Here is a 14,172-nt window from a genome sequence, read left to right on the forward strand (position 1 = left end):
TTATTCACAGGGGCCTAAGATGGCTGTACTTGTGCTAATGCTAAACTTGAGGTGGAATGGCCTTGATATTTCTTGGCCTCCACATTCGATGATCTGAAAAAAAACCCGCACTCTGTGCATGTTCTGTCACATATGCCTCCATCCCTGTTCTCTGCCCTGGAAGGCAAATCTAATCTGGTTAAAATACGGGGAAGCTCCGTAAAACTCTGTTATCAGACTGATAGGTGTTTGTGCAGTCAAATGGCAAATTATTTACCCAAAAAGAATATACATATGCATCATGTTAGGTACAAGTATAAAACCAAAGGTAGCCCACCTAGAAGCGGCTCCTTGCGCTCCTTCTGCAACCTCTGTCAGGTTCTGCCTCCTCGCCCCCACTCCAGCCTCCACCATGTCCATCAGGGTGACCCAGAAGTCCTACAAGGCTAGATCCTACAAGGCTAGGGTGTCCACCTCCAGCCCCCGGGCCTTCAGCAGCCGCTCCTACACGCGCGGGCCCGGCTCCCGCATCAGCTCCTCCGCCTTCTCCCGGGTGGGCAGCTGCGGCGGCAGCTTCCCGGGTGGCCTGAACAGCAGCATGAGTGTGGTCGGGGGCTACGGCGGGCCCGGGGCCGTGGGGGGCATCACGGCCGTCTCAGTGAACCAGAGCCTGCGGAGCCCCCTGAAGCTGGAGGTGGACCCCAACATCCAGGTGGTGCGCACCCAGGAGAAGGAGCAGATCAAGACCCTCAACAACAAGTTTGCCTCCTTCATCGACAAGGTCAGACACCTGGAGCAGCAGAACAAAATCCTGGAGGCCAAGTGGGGCCTCCTGCAGCAGCAGAAAACCGCTCGGAGCAGCACAGACAACATGTTTGGGAGCTGCATCCACGACCTCCGGAGGCAGCTGGACACCCCGGCGCAGGAGAAGCTGACGCTGGAAGTGGAGCTTGGCGACCTGCAGGGGCTCGTGGAGGGCTTCAAGAACAAATACGAGGATGAGATCAAATTGCGTGGAGACCTGGAGAATGAATTTGTGCTCATCAAGAAGGATGTGGATGAAGCTTACATGCACAAGACAGAACTGGAGCCCCGCCGGGAAGGGCTGACCGACGAGATCAATCCTCAGGGCAGCGGCATGAAGAGGAGACCCGTGAGCTGCAGTCCCAGATCTCGGACCCGTCCGCGGTGCCGTCCAGGGGCAACAGCCGCGCCCTGGACCTGGACGGCGTCACCGCCGAGGTCAAGGCCCAGAACGAGGACATCGCGCACCGCAGGCGGGCGCAGGCCGAGACCATGCACCGGATCAAGTGCGAGGAGCTGCAGACCTCGGCCGGGAAGCACGGGGATGACCTCCGTCGCCCGAAGACTATTTCCGAGATGAACCGGAGCATCCGCCGCCTCCGGGCTGAGATCGAGGCCCTCAGAAACCAGAGGGCTGCCCCGGAGGCCGCCGTGGCCGACGCCGAGCCGCGCGGGGAGCTGCCGTCAAGGACGCCAATGCCCAGGTGGCCGGGCCGGAGCCGGAGGCCGCCCTGCAGCGGGACGAGCGGGACATGGCCCGGCAGCTGCGCGAGCACCGGGAGCTCCTGAATGTGAGGCTGGCCCCGGACCTCGAGATGGGAGATCGCCACCGACCCACGCTGCGGGGGCGAGGAGAGCCGGCTGGAGCCTGGGATGCAGAACACGAGCATCCATAGGAAGACGACCAGCGGCTACCCCGGGGCCTGAGCTTGGCCTACGGGGCCTCACAAGCCCCCGCCCCAGCTACGGCCAGAGCCCCTTCCAGTCCAGCTTCGGCCCGGCGGTTCCTTCAGCCGCAGCAGCTCCTCCAAGGCCGCGGTTGTGGAGAAGATCGAGACTCGCGATGGGAAGCTGGTGTCTGCGTGGTCTGACGTTCTGCCCAAGTGAACCGCCACCGCGGCCCTCCCAGCCTCCTTGCTCTTGTGGCCCCTTGAAGCCTTTGGGGGAAGGAGCTGTGCAGGGGGCCTCGAGTAGGAGAGACCCGCCTGAGGCTCAGCCCCGATCCCCAGCCTACCCTTAGGGGGAGTCTACTGCCCTGGGTACCCCTTCTTGTCCATGCCCCCAACCGAAAGCCAATTCAAGTGTCTTTTCCCAAATAAAGCCGCTGCCAGCACCCCCCCCCCGCCAAAAAAAAAAAAAAAACAAAAAAACAAAGGTAGACAAAGTATTTTGCCTATTTATCATCCAAGCCATTTGGATCCCCTTTGTAAAAGTCTCCTAAACCTGGCAGTGCCCACTGTGGCCCAGCACCCTCATAGTCTCTGTCAAGACTCACCGTATGTCCTCCACTGTGTCTGACAGTGATACATCCACTCCACTGAGCCTATATATAATAGTGCCAAAGAACAACACCTCATGGCCTTGGGTTAAATTTTGCAGGTGGGATGCCAAGTAGATTGGTAGCTAAAATTAATTTTGAATCCTTCTTACAAACAATAGAGGATAACATTATTAATTTATTTTGGGCATTGCATTAAGCACTTTACAAACACGACTTTAGTTTCACAAAACCTCTCTGAGTTAAGTAGCTCAGAGAAACTGAAACTTAAAGTTTAGTGACATGTCCAGCAACACAGACCTAGTAAGAGCAGAGTAGGCTTGAAGATTGAGCCTTTGACTTCTATGTCTCTTTACAGCAAGCAGGAATTTCTATTGGGAAATCATCTTGGTTGTGATTCTACATTCCAGCCCATTTCCATGCAGATCACCTTACCCCCAGGTCAAGCTTAAATTTAATCAAATAGTAATTCTCCTCACTAAATATTAGATATTCCCCTTTTTAAAAAAAGTCAATGCTCTTTCTTCTACTAAATTAAAATTTCAAGACAAAATTACAGGGTCAAGAAAGAACAGGAGCAGATCAGATGTCAAATTAATAACTTCTTTAACATACAATTAGAAAAATTAAAAAGCTCTAGTCAATTTATTTTTTTTTATTTTTTTTTAAATTTATGATAGTCACAGAGAGAGAGAGAGAGAGAGAGAGGCAGAGACACAGGCAGAGGGAGAAGCAGGCTCCATGCACCGGGAGCCCGACGTGGGATTCGATCCCAGGTCTCCAGGATCGCGCCCTGGGCCAAAGGCAGGCGCCAAACCGCTCGCCACCCAGGGATCCCATCTAGTCAATTTAGTTAAGAAAACATTGTTGCGTGCCTACTTTTTGTCAGGTACTTTGTTTGGACATGACTTGCAAAAAATGCTTTTGCTTATGGACATTAAACATCTTGCCTAGGTGTTCTTTTACATCATAAGCTACAGGACTGAGTATCATAATTTTTCTATTTATTTTTTTGTAGCTTAAAAACTGGTAATCTCAGTTATCTGACTTAACAGAGTTAAACCAATTTTAACAATTCCCTTACAGAAAGTGATTGTGAAAATGAGCAGTTTTCCACAATATCAGGGAGAGATTCAGCTGGGAAGCATCTGTTACATTAATAGAATTTATATAATTCAATTTTACTGCCATTAATAGGTTTAATCTGAAAGGTTTTACTAAATATTATTTCCTTTCAAAGAAGTTGTTTCTGTTAAAAATAAGTTATAGAACTCAAAAATTATCAGTATCTCCTCCTTTCATCTGTATTCATTATTTTTAGTCTCTTTAGACCTGTGTCCTACTAATATTTTATATATATATATATGTAATTATCTTATTTATACCTTATTTGGTAGTCAGTCTCTACAGTTAAAAGGAATATGTATAATCTCCCAACCTGGAACAATTATAGGTGAGGTTATTGTTTTATGGATAGATGATGGATAGGTAGACAGATAGATAGATAGATAGATAGATAGACAGATAGATTTTAACTGTACAGACTGCCTACCAAGTGAGGTAATTAAAGGCATAGATTCCTTTTAAGGAAGGGATGTTTTCCACTTGAAAAAATGTCTTCTGTGGCAAAGTGTTTTCTCTGAATAACAGAAGGCAATCTCACAGAAGCTTTACCTAGGACTCTCAGTAACAGAAGATCTCCAATGGTGTTTTGTCAAGAAAACTGGGGCATAATGAGAATAATAGAATAAAAGCTTAAGTTTGAACATATCCCAATCTGCCAGTTCTCTGTTAGGGAAGCATCTGTTAGCAACCTTTCTTCATCCCCACCCTCTTTATCAGTCAGATTGAGTCCTGCTGTCTAAAGTTGTAGGTGGCCTCTTTGGTTAATTCAGATTCATCATGGGTATCTCTGTTCTTTTTTTGAAACTACTTGTATAAGTAGGCCAGGATAGTGAGTAAAGGAGAAAACAAACAAACAAACTTCTGTTATAGTTTGATTCTCATTCCCAAACACACAGTCATGGCCTTACTCTTAAAAAAGACAGGCGGATCTTGGATGGCACCCCACTTAGGAAAATGACCACTTGACACTAGTTAGAGAAGTGACAAATCTCGAAAGTTTTACAAATAACAAATCAAGATTTTTTTTTAAAGCTGGATTTTTAGTCCTATTGGAGGCACACTGAAAAACAGTACCATGGTGTGCAAGGTTATTAACCAAGTGCATCCAACTGCCAGAAAGTTGAAATCTCACCTCATCGTTTGCAGCCATTAGGACTTCCGGCAACCCTTGGCTGTTTTAAGTGCAGACAGAATGGAGCTGCACAGCTAGCCTCTCTACATGGGGCGAGCAAAGGGCTGTGTGGAGGTAGAGTGCAGAATATAGTGCTTCAGGAAATAAGCTCTAGCTCTAGCTCTTCTTTGTGGAATCAACATCTCATTTACATGTAAAATCAAACACCATGAATGAATTAGATGATCAGAGAACAAAAACACTGGAGATTCATGAGCAGTGTCAATGACGAAGAAATGTATTACTAGAGACAGTTTATAAATCTGTTATTTGTGGAATTAATTTTGGAATATATGTATAAGATGCATAACAATTAAAGAGAAGATTTTAAACACAGTAGACATGTATCATATTCCTCAGTTTTGCTCTGCAAAACTCAACCCCAACCTCAAAAATATAACTGGCATGTCTTTCTTATGTCTACAGGAGGACTGGGTTATCTCTGCTTCTGTCTACAGTTTGGGGATGGGCATCTTCTTATCTGAGGCATCTTCTCTTGGCAGAGGATGGAAGCACCTAGATGAGTAGTTACAAATGAGAGATGCCACTTGAAGCTTTGGCTTGGGACTGGCTTATCATCACTTTTTTTGTTTAAATAAATTTTGGTTATTATTGAAATATTGTTTACAGACAGTGTTATATTATTTCAGGTGTACAATGTAGTGATTCAACAATTCTATATATTACTCAATGCTTAACATGATAAATGTTGTCACCAACTGTCATCATACAACAGTATTATAATATTATTGACTGTAGTTTTCATCTCTGTGTTTTACTTATTTTAAAATTGAAAGTCTGTACCTATTAATCCCTCTCTTAATGTCCTTATTGCCCATACCCTCACATCCCCTCTGGAAACCACCAGTTTATTCTTTGTAGTTATGAGTCTTTGTTTTTTATTTTTTGTTTATTTTTTGCTTGTTTGTTCATTTGTTTTGTTTTTTAGATTCCACATATAAGTGAAATCATATGGTATTTGTCTTTCTCTGTCTGACTTCTTTCACGTAGTATAATACCCTCTAGGTCCTTCCCTGTTGTTGCAAGATCTCTCTTTTTTTTTTTTTTTTTTGGCTGAGTAATATTCCATTGTATATATTTATTACATGTCTTCTTTATCCATTCATCTATAAAGGGACATTTAGGTTGCATCCATAGCTCAGCTATGGTAAATAATGCTGCAATAAGCATAGGGGTGCAATATATCTTTTGAAATTAGTTTTTTATTTTTTTCATTTTCTTTGAGTAGATAGTCAGTAGTAGAATTACTGGATCACCAGGTATTTTTATTTTAATTTTTTGAGCACTCTCCATACTGTTTTCCATAGTGGTTGCACCAATTTATATTTCCACCAATGGTGCATGAGGGAGTGTCTTCTCAGGCAAGGTAAACAAAAGCAAAAATCAACTATTAGGAATATATTCAACTGAAAAACTTTTGCACAGTGAAGGAAACCATCAACAAAATGAAAATGCAACCTACTGAATGGCAGGAGATATTTGCAAATAATATGCCTGAAAGGGGGCTAATATCCAAAATGTATAAAGAACTCATACAACTCAACACCAAAGAAACAAAAAAAATCAGATTTAAAAAAAATGGGCAGAGGACTTGAATAGACATTCTTCCAAAGAAGACATACAAATGGCCAACAGACACATGAAAAGATGCTCAACATCACTAATCATCAGGGAAACACAAGTCAAAACTACAGTGAAATATCACTTCATACCAGTCAGAATGGCTAGTATCAAAACTACAATCATGTCTTTCCACATTCCTCTGGCCAAGTCCAGCTCCAATTCCATAGAAATGTTTGCTTCTTTATGGAGATGGGGGAAGGAGAATGACTATTTTCTGAACAAAGCTTATTCAACATCTTTTTCTCCCCCTCTTAATTTAGAAAAAATCAGTAATTAAGAATGACAAAAATAAAAATTACTGGTTAAACTATCATCCAGAGATCATCAGTAATAATCTTTGATATCCATTCTTCCTGTCTTTCCTTTCTGGGCAGAGTGAAGTGAGTGGAAGGTATTAGTCAAGGGATCATGGGAGAGTCAAAGTAAAGAGCCATTGCCTTTCCCACAGTGTAGTGGAGTATTAATTGAGATGGCCTTTGTTTCTGTGGCTATCTCACTTTGAGTGACTACAGAATGGTGGCTGTATTAGTTAGCTTCTCTGAGCCCCAGCTTTAATCTGTATAATGGGGCTAACAACTGTGTCTACCTCATGTGTAGGTGTGAAGATTAAATGAGTTATTAAATGTGGATAGAACTTGCAACATGAGGGGATCCCTGGGTGGCGCAGCGGTTTGGCGCCTGCCTTTGGCCCAGGGCGCGATCCTGGAGACCCGGGATCGAGTCCCACGTTGGGCTCCCGGTGCATGGAGCCTGCTTTTCCCTCTGCCTGTGTCTCTGCCTCTCTCTCTCTCTGTCTCTATGAATAAATAAATAAATAAAGTCTTTAAAAAAAAAAAAAAGAACTTGCAACATGACAAATGCTCAGGAAAAATTAGCCACTATCCATAAATACAATGTAGTAGGGTTTTATCTTTCAATACTGGCCTATTTATTTTCTATTCATTATCTATACTTTGTTTTCTCACTGGCAACCCAAGGGTCTCTCTTTTCCAGCCTAAAGCATAAATAAATGATTCAAACAGAATACTGGCAATAATGCAAGAAAGAAAGATTTGGATGCTTGCTAACAGAATGTCAAGAGCCTCCCAGAGGCTCTCAAAGCCTGCATCAATGGTTTGATAAAAATATAGTTATAGTACTCTTTTAAATATCCAGTGAAATTTAAATAACCAAAATGATTCTAAACAATACATCAACAATTTCTTACTGAACATTAAGGAATTTTATGACTTTTGCTTTATTCTCCCTTGAATCATATTTCAGTTCTATTTTAACCATAAAATTTTACCTCAATATAAACTATTTTTTGTTCTTGAAAGACTTTTATTGATAATCCCACCATTATTCTTTGTAAAGAAAAGATATGTATGGTAAGAGCAAAATTTCTTTGAAGGGTTATAAACATTCAAAAATTTTTTCAAGCTGAAGTTATTAGTATTATTACTGTGCATCATAAATATAGTATTAAATCACTACATCATTATTGAACATGAAAAGAAAATTTTAATGTTTATTATTGAGATTAGTGACTTTTATTCAATTAGCTTTTGTCTCTGAATGCATAAGAAATTACTAGCGTGGACAGAGTTTTACATAAATTATATTCTGATTTGTTTTATAGATGTGAATAGAAAAAAATTATTTTCACAGAAATCAGTATAGGGGAGCAGATTTATTTCTTTTTCATAGATGTGTCACTTAAATCCTTAAATGCCAGAAGTCACAGTGATCTATTATCAAAAATTATTTTTAATTATAGACTGTTTCACACATCTTTGAAGGCCAACATCACAATGATATATCACCAAAAATTATTTTTAGCCGTTGTTAATTAAGTCTTATTTCAAATTGGCAAAAGCAAAGAATTGGAAACCACCTGGCTTGGATTTGATTTGAAACATGATTTGTTACTTGTCATTATAGTCCATACTTTCTCAGTATTTGGGATGTAATCAAAAACAATTTATAAACACATACCAAATGACTATAAATTCTATCTGTTACTCTTTTATTTAGAAGAATCTTATTTAATCCAACACACACACAAAAGAGATAGAAAAAAAATAAAACATATTACTGTATTCTTTCTAATATAATATTTTTTAAAGATTTATTTATTTATTTATGATAGACATAGAGAGAAGAGAGAGAGAGAGAGCGAGAGGCAGAGACACATGAGGAGGGAGAAGCAGGCTCCATGCCGAGAGCCCGACGGGGGACTCGATCCCGGGACTCCAGGATCGCGCCCTGGGCCAAAGGCAGGCGCCAAACCGCTGAGCCACCCAGGGATCCCCCTAATATAATATTTTTGTATTAAATTCTTTTTATCTTATTATATGCTTTAAATATATTTTTATCAATGCCTTGGCATTGTAGAATTGACACATTAAATTTATGGAGACTGTCTGTCCTACAAACTGATCACCATAGTATCCCCAAGCTAATCAGACTTACATTCTGTCAGAAAAATTTTGCCTTCATGTTTCAATTCAAGCAAATGTATCAATTCACTTTTCAAGTGTGATTATCAAAAGCTTAGAGGAAATAAATTATAGAGAGACTTCCATAAGCAGTCATAAGGATTAAAATGAGGTCAATCATGAGTAATTAATGTGCGATGAAAACAATGAAAACAATCAGTAAACCATTGCCTATTATTTAACTTGTAAAAATGTAGTGAAATGTTTAGCTAAAACTGTAAGTTCTTTCTAAAGTGGGAGGAATAGGATTAGATTTGAAGATCCTTTAGTATATATATGAGGATTTATCAATAAGCTATTGATACAGTATGGTTGCAAAACAACCACATAACATTAGTGTCTTATAACAATAAACATTTATTTCTTATATTTATTTCTAGTATCCGCTGATGTAGGCTAGCCTGGACTGGGTGGCTCTTCTTAGGAAAGCTCCTTAATTTGTTTGGGAGTAGGCTGATCTAGGCTGGGTTCAGAGGCGTGGCCCAGCTTTTTTGCACGTCATTCAACTGTTTTTTCTAAGATGAGCAGGTTAGCCTGGGCATGTCTTTCACAAGGTGATGGCAGAAACAAGAAGGAGCAAGTGCTTTCAAGAGCTTCAGCTTCTTATTATGGCTTAGCATAGAAATTGGCTTATTGGTTTCTCATTCTGTTGGCCACAGCAGGTCACAAAGTGAAAACTGAGGAGTGGGAAATCATGCTGGGTCCTAGAGAAAAGCATTCAGCACAGCTGCATGGCTAGGAATCTGAATATGGGGAGGAATGGAGAATGAGGGAAATAATTCAGCCCACCACTGTGTGCACAATAAACTTTGGACTTCGGCTTTTAGAAATAATTAAATGTGAACCAAATATAAATATCAGAGTTCATTAAGTTCATTAGTTACCATGATCAAACATTTCCTGTAGGCTAAAAAAGGGAAAAAGAAAAAAAGAGAAAAACACATATTGCCAAAATATAATCCATCTGGCAACTGGCATGGAATTAATATTTTTTTGATAGTAGGAGATAGAAAATATTCAACATTTTATAACATGAAATAAGATCACCAGTAATTGGTATAAATATGTCCTTTTTACAAAATAGTTTGAAATATCTTACTGAATAAGGTATGCCAAATTTGAACTAAGTTACATTAAAGCTTTACCTCTGAATTTTAATGAATATACATTGAAAAAATTGGGTGATCTGAAAATTTTTCCAGTTACAGTTAAAAGGTCAGTATTGCTCACTTGTATTATTTCAGTTATTTGAAAGTTACTTTATTTCAAACTAAATAACATATCTTAGGGATGACATTGGAAAGAGAGTAGAAAAAAAACTGTTTACATTTAAGAAAGTGTTGTTTTGTACTTTTCTTACTGATGGCCACTTACTTTGCTTTGCTCACAAAGGATGTGATGCATCCTTTGATACTGGTGGAGGAATAAGAAGCAAGTTCTTAAATACCTGCCTTTACTGCACACACCCAGTCTATCATGTATCTGCATTCTGAACCTCCCAATATGGGTCAAAATACCTATTTCTTACAGAAACACATGTAAGAGAACAAGGACTGGATGGATCGCAACTTTAAAATGCAGTTTAAAAATGATCAAGCATATCTCCATTCCTTGTATTTTTATGTTTCTTTACTCAAATTAATTCTACGATTTTTTTCCCTCCTACATGAATTTTGTGGTCATTTTGTCAAGTTCAAGCAATATCTTTTAAGATTTGACTTGAAATGTCTTTAGATATGTAGATTTAGATAGAGATACCTATCAGGACTTTGTCATATTGTTTTCCTTTTTAGGATTATGACATCCACATAATTTATTTATGTGTTAAAGAGTCATTAATAGTCACAAGCTAAACTTTGTCTCCTTCCCAGAAGTTCTTCATATTTCCTTCTTATGCCATTATTTGATATTCCTATTTTTACCCTTGGGAATTAAAATTGTTTTAAATTATAATTACAGATTCTTTTTCTTAATAGGAAAGAATCTCAGAACACATATTGTCTAGGTTGTTAGTATTTAAATGGAAGGCCTCAGGATTTTTACATTTAGGGAATATTAATTAATGTTTAATAAAGTAAATATTAATTATACTTTTGAAATGCATATGTTTTATCTTTATTTAGCAATGTAGGCATTTTTAAACAACATTCAAACTTTTAAAATTATCCCCTGCTAAATTTTCAGTATCTGTAGCTTGAAAGATATCTGCTTTCTACTTATTATTGTTGGTTGTAATGAACCATTCAGAATTTCAAAGATCTAAGCCTATTCTCTAAATTAATTATATAGGCACAATTGGGTATGTTTGGCTAGTTGCTGTCTCACTGAAGTATAATTGCCTTTGTCCATCCTTATAAAAATATTTTTAGCAATTCCAATAAGAAAAAAATTGTTCTCAGGATCCCTGGGTGGCGCAGCAGTTTAGCGCCTGCCTTTGGCCCAGGGCGCGATCCTGGAGACCCAGGATCGAATCCCACGTCCAGCTCCCGGTGCATGGAGCCTGCTTCTCCCTCTGCCTATGTCTCTGCCTCTCTCTCTCTCTCTCTCTCTCTCTCTGTGTGACTATTATAAATAAATAAATAATTAAAAAAAAAGAAAAAGAAAAAAATTGTTCTCAATAAGCTTTCATTAGAAATGTCCAAGGAATATAGAAAAAGTTTGTTTTGTTAATTTCCTTTCAAGATTTCTCTTCTGCAACTACAGTAAAACATGTGTCACAGGAATAGATTTTGATGTACCTGAAAATGTCAGATTTATAACCTTTGGTTAGAATAGGTGAAATTTATATATTTGATGTGGATCTAAGTATAAGAACATATGGGCGAATTAAGCAACTGTCATACAGAGATACAAAGGACAAAATTTTGCTTTAATTTTCTTACAGAAAAATGTGTTGTTTTAAATTATTTTTAGTTCAAAGATTGATGGAATCAGCAGTTGTTCAAAAAGTATTGTCAATCCTTCTCTAAAGTCAACCACAATAATACAACAAAAAGAAATATCACCCATTACCAGTGTTATTAGCAGTCACCTTATTCAGTGCCTACTGGAAATTGATGGCCAAAATAGAGAATGACTCCTTTAATTTTCTCACATTCATCTTGAAAGTCAAAAGAACGAATGGACTATTTTCAAAAGATGGGAATAGGCAATTTATCTTTGTTCATACTGGACAAACTATGTCTGCTCATCAGCACCTGTACATGAAGTAAATAGAAATAAAGAGTGTCCAGGGTGGAGGTAATGGGGGAAAAATGACATTGTTTGGGGTGGGGGGGCAGGGATAACAAGATTTAATAAAAGATGACAGAATATTACAGATAAATATTTTAAAAGAGGAATCATAATAAGACTGAGAAGTAAAATTAAAGGAAACAGTACAAGAAGAATGGAATAAATGGACATGTTGCAATGAACCAGAGACAAATATCATTCCTAATAAAAAGAGGGAACATGTGGAACTCAAAAAAAGAAATAGGGGCACCTGAGTGGCCTGGTTGGTTAAGTGTCTGCCTTTGGCCTAATTCATGATCCAGGTGTCCTGGGTTCGGGGTCCTGGGATGGAGCCCTGCTCAGTGGGGAGCCTGCTTCTCCCTCTCCCTCTGGCCTGACCCCAACCCCATTAATGCTCTTGCTCACTATGTCTCTCTCTCAAATAAATAAAATCCTTTTATTTATTTTTTTAAATCCTTTAAAAAAAAGAAATAGAGTATTATAACAGTTTAAAATCCAGAACCTCTAATGTTATTGGATTATAACCCATAAATAAGTCTAGGAGTCTATACTGATATAAATGGAATAAACAAATCAATGAGAAGAAACAGCTTTTTCTTATTGAAAATCTCCAATTAATAAATGTAGGAAGAATAAAGGAAAAACAAAATTAGCATTGGACAGATATAATAATAATAATAATAATAATAATAATAATAATAATATTAGTTGCAGGTATGATCCATCAATGGATGCTAAAATTAGTGAGTGAAACTTTGAGCGGGAATAGAATATTTGCATGCTTGCAAATATTTTCCCCAAGATATTTATTAACTTCAAGTGGGCAAAGAGTAATTTACATTAGAAAAACTCAAGATCAACAGACAGAACCTTAGTCAAATGATCACCAGGAATATCACTAATAATTAGACACTGACATGACATGCCCGCTGATATGCACTGAGAAGGGCAAAAAAATCACTTCTGTGTTTTAGCATGTATAACCTCATGCAAAGAACATAAAAGAATGAGGGATATTCTATAAATTAAGTAACTGATGCACTTTAAAAGTGTCAAGATCCTGAAAGGTGAAGACTAAAGGATAGTCACAGTTTGGACAAAGGAGACAGGACAAGTAAACATAGTGTGGAATCTTGAACCAGAACTTGAGGAGAAAAAGTTAATTAGGGGGAAACCTGGTGAAGTTTGAATAAAGTCTGTATTTTAATTAATAGTAGTTTGCCTATTAAAAGAGGCCATTGTTTCCTGGTTCTGATCATTTTGCTGTGATTATGTGGGATGTTAACATTGGGGGCACTGGGTGAAGGCCATATGGGAGCTACTATTTTGCAGCTTTTCTGTAAATTCAAAGTTATTTTAAATAGAAGTTAAAAAAAAAAAAAAAAACTCTGGACCTTAAGCAAAAACTTTAGACAAAACTTCTGTTGTAGGAATGATGTACTGATACATTTATTCATGTCTGGTTTTTGCTGTGTTTTGCTATATCAGGTGGTGTTTTTTCTTTAGTATTTGTATCCTTTATAAGGAGTGATTATGCTCCCTTTCCTCGAGAGTGATTGCAGGGCACTGGCATTCTCAGGTCCAATCAAGATTCTGAATTTCAGATTTGGCAATGTGGCAAAGGACATAGAAAAGCAACAACCTCCTGGTGACTCTATAAACTTGGGTAAGTATTAAACCAGTAGCAATCATACATAATAGATTCATGTGAAGGGCACTTGCCTCTTCTCCTGGTACCAGGTGATTCTGGATCCCTATGTTATGATGGAGGTAAGGAAAGGGTAATAGCCCTCAAATTTATTTACATTTCCACCAAATGTCTGAATAGAGGTTCAAATCAAATTACATTGATTTAAAGAAAATAATAATACATTTCTTGTGCCTTCAAGATTGTGGATTAAGATATATACTCACAATCCCTCCTAAATCTTCTGTTAATTATTAAATAAATAAAATTATGATAAAGAAATGTAGTTTTCTTTTTTTGGAATAACATATAAACCACAAGTTCTCTGATTTGAAATGCTATTTCCAAATCCCTCTGCTCCAGACTTTGGAAAAGTCCCATTTAAAAAAAAAATTTATTTATTTGAGGGGGATGAATAAGGAGGAGGGACAGAGAGAAAGGGAATGTGAATCTAAGCAGACTTCATGCTGAGCATGGAGCCTGACTTTGGGGGTCCAGGCAGGCTCGATCGCAGGATCTTGAGATCACGACCTGAGCCAAAACCAAGAGT

At 38.7% G+C, this 14,172-nt stretch overlaps 1 long non-coding RNA gene and 1 pseudogene across 6 annotated transcripts in view; one reads left to right on the top strand and one right to left on the bottom strand.

Annotated features, from left to right (window-relative positions):
- Positions 1 to 14,172, bottom strand: part of LOC140609182 (uncharacterized) — a 337,556-nt gene that overhangs the window by 125,508 nt on the left and 197,876 nt on the right. The window lies entirely within an intron of this gene.
- LOC140609549 (keratin, type II cytoskeletal 8 pseudogene) lies at positions 331 to 1,890 on the top strand (annotated as a pseudogene).

The sequence above is a fragment of the Canis lupus genome, chromosome 18, assembly GCF_048164855.1.
Source record: "Canis lupus baileyi chromosome 18, mCanLup2.hap1, whole genome shotgun sequence".
NCBI lineage: Eukaryota > Metazoa > Chordata > Mammalia > Carnivora > Canidae > Canis > Canis lupus.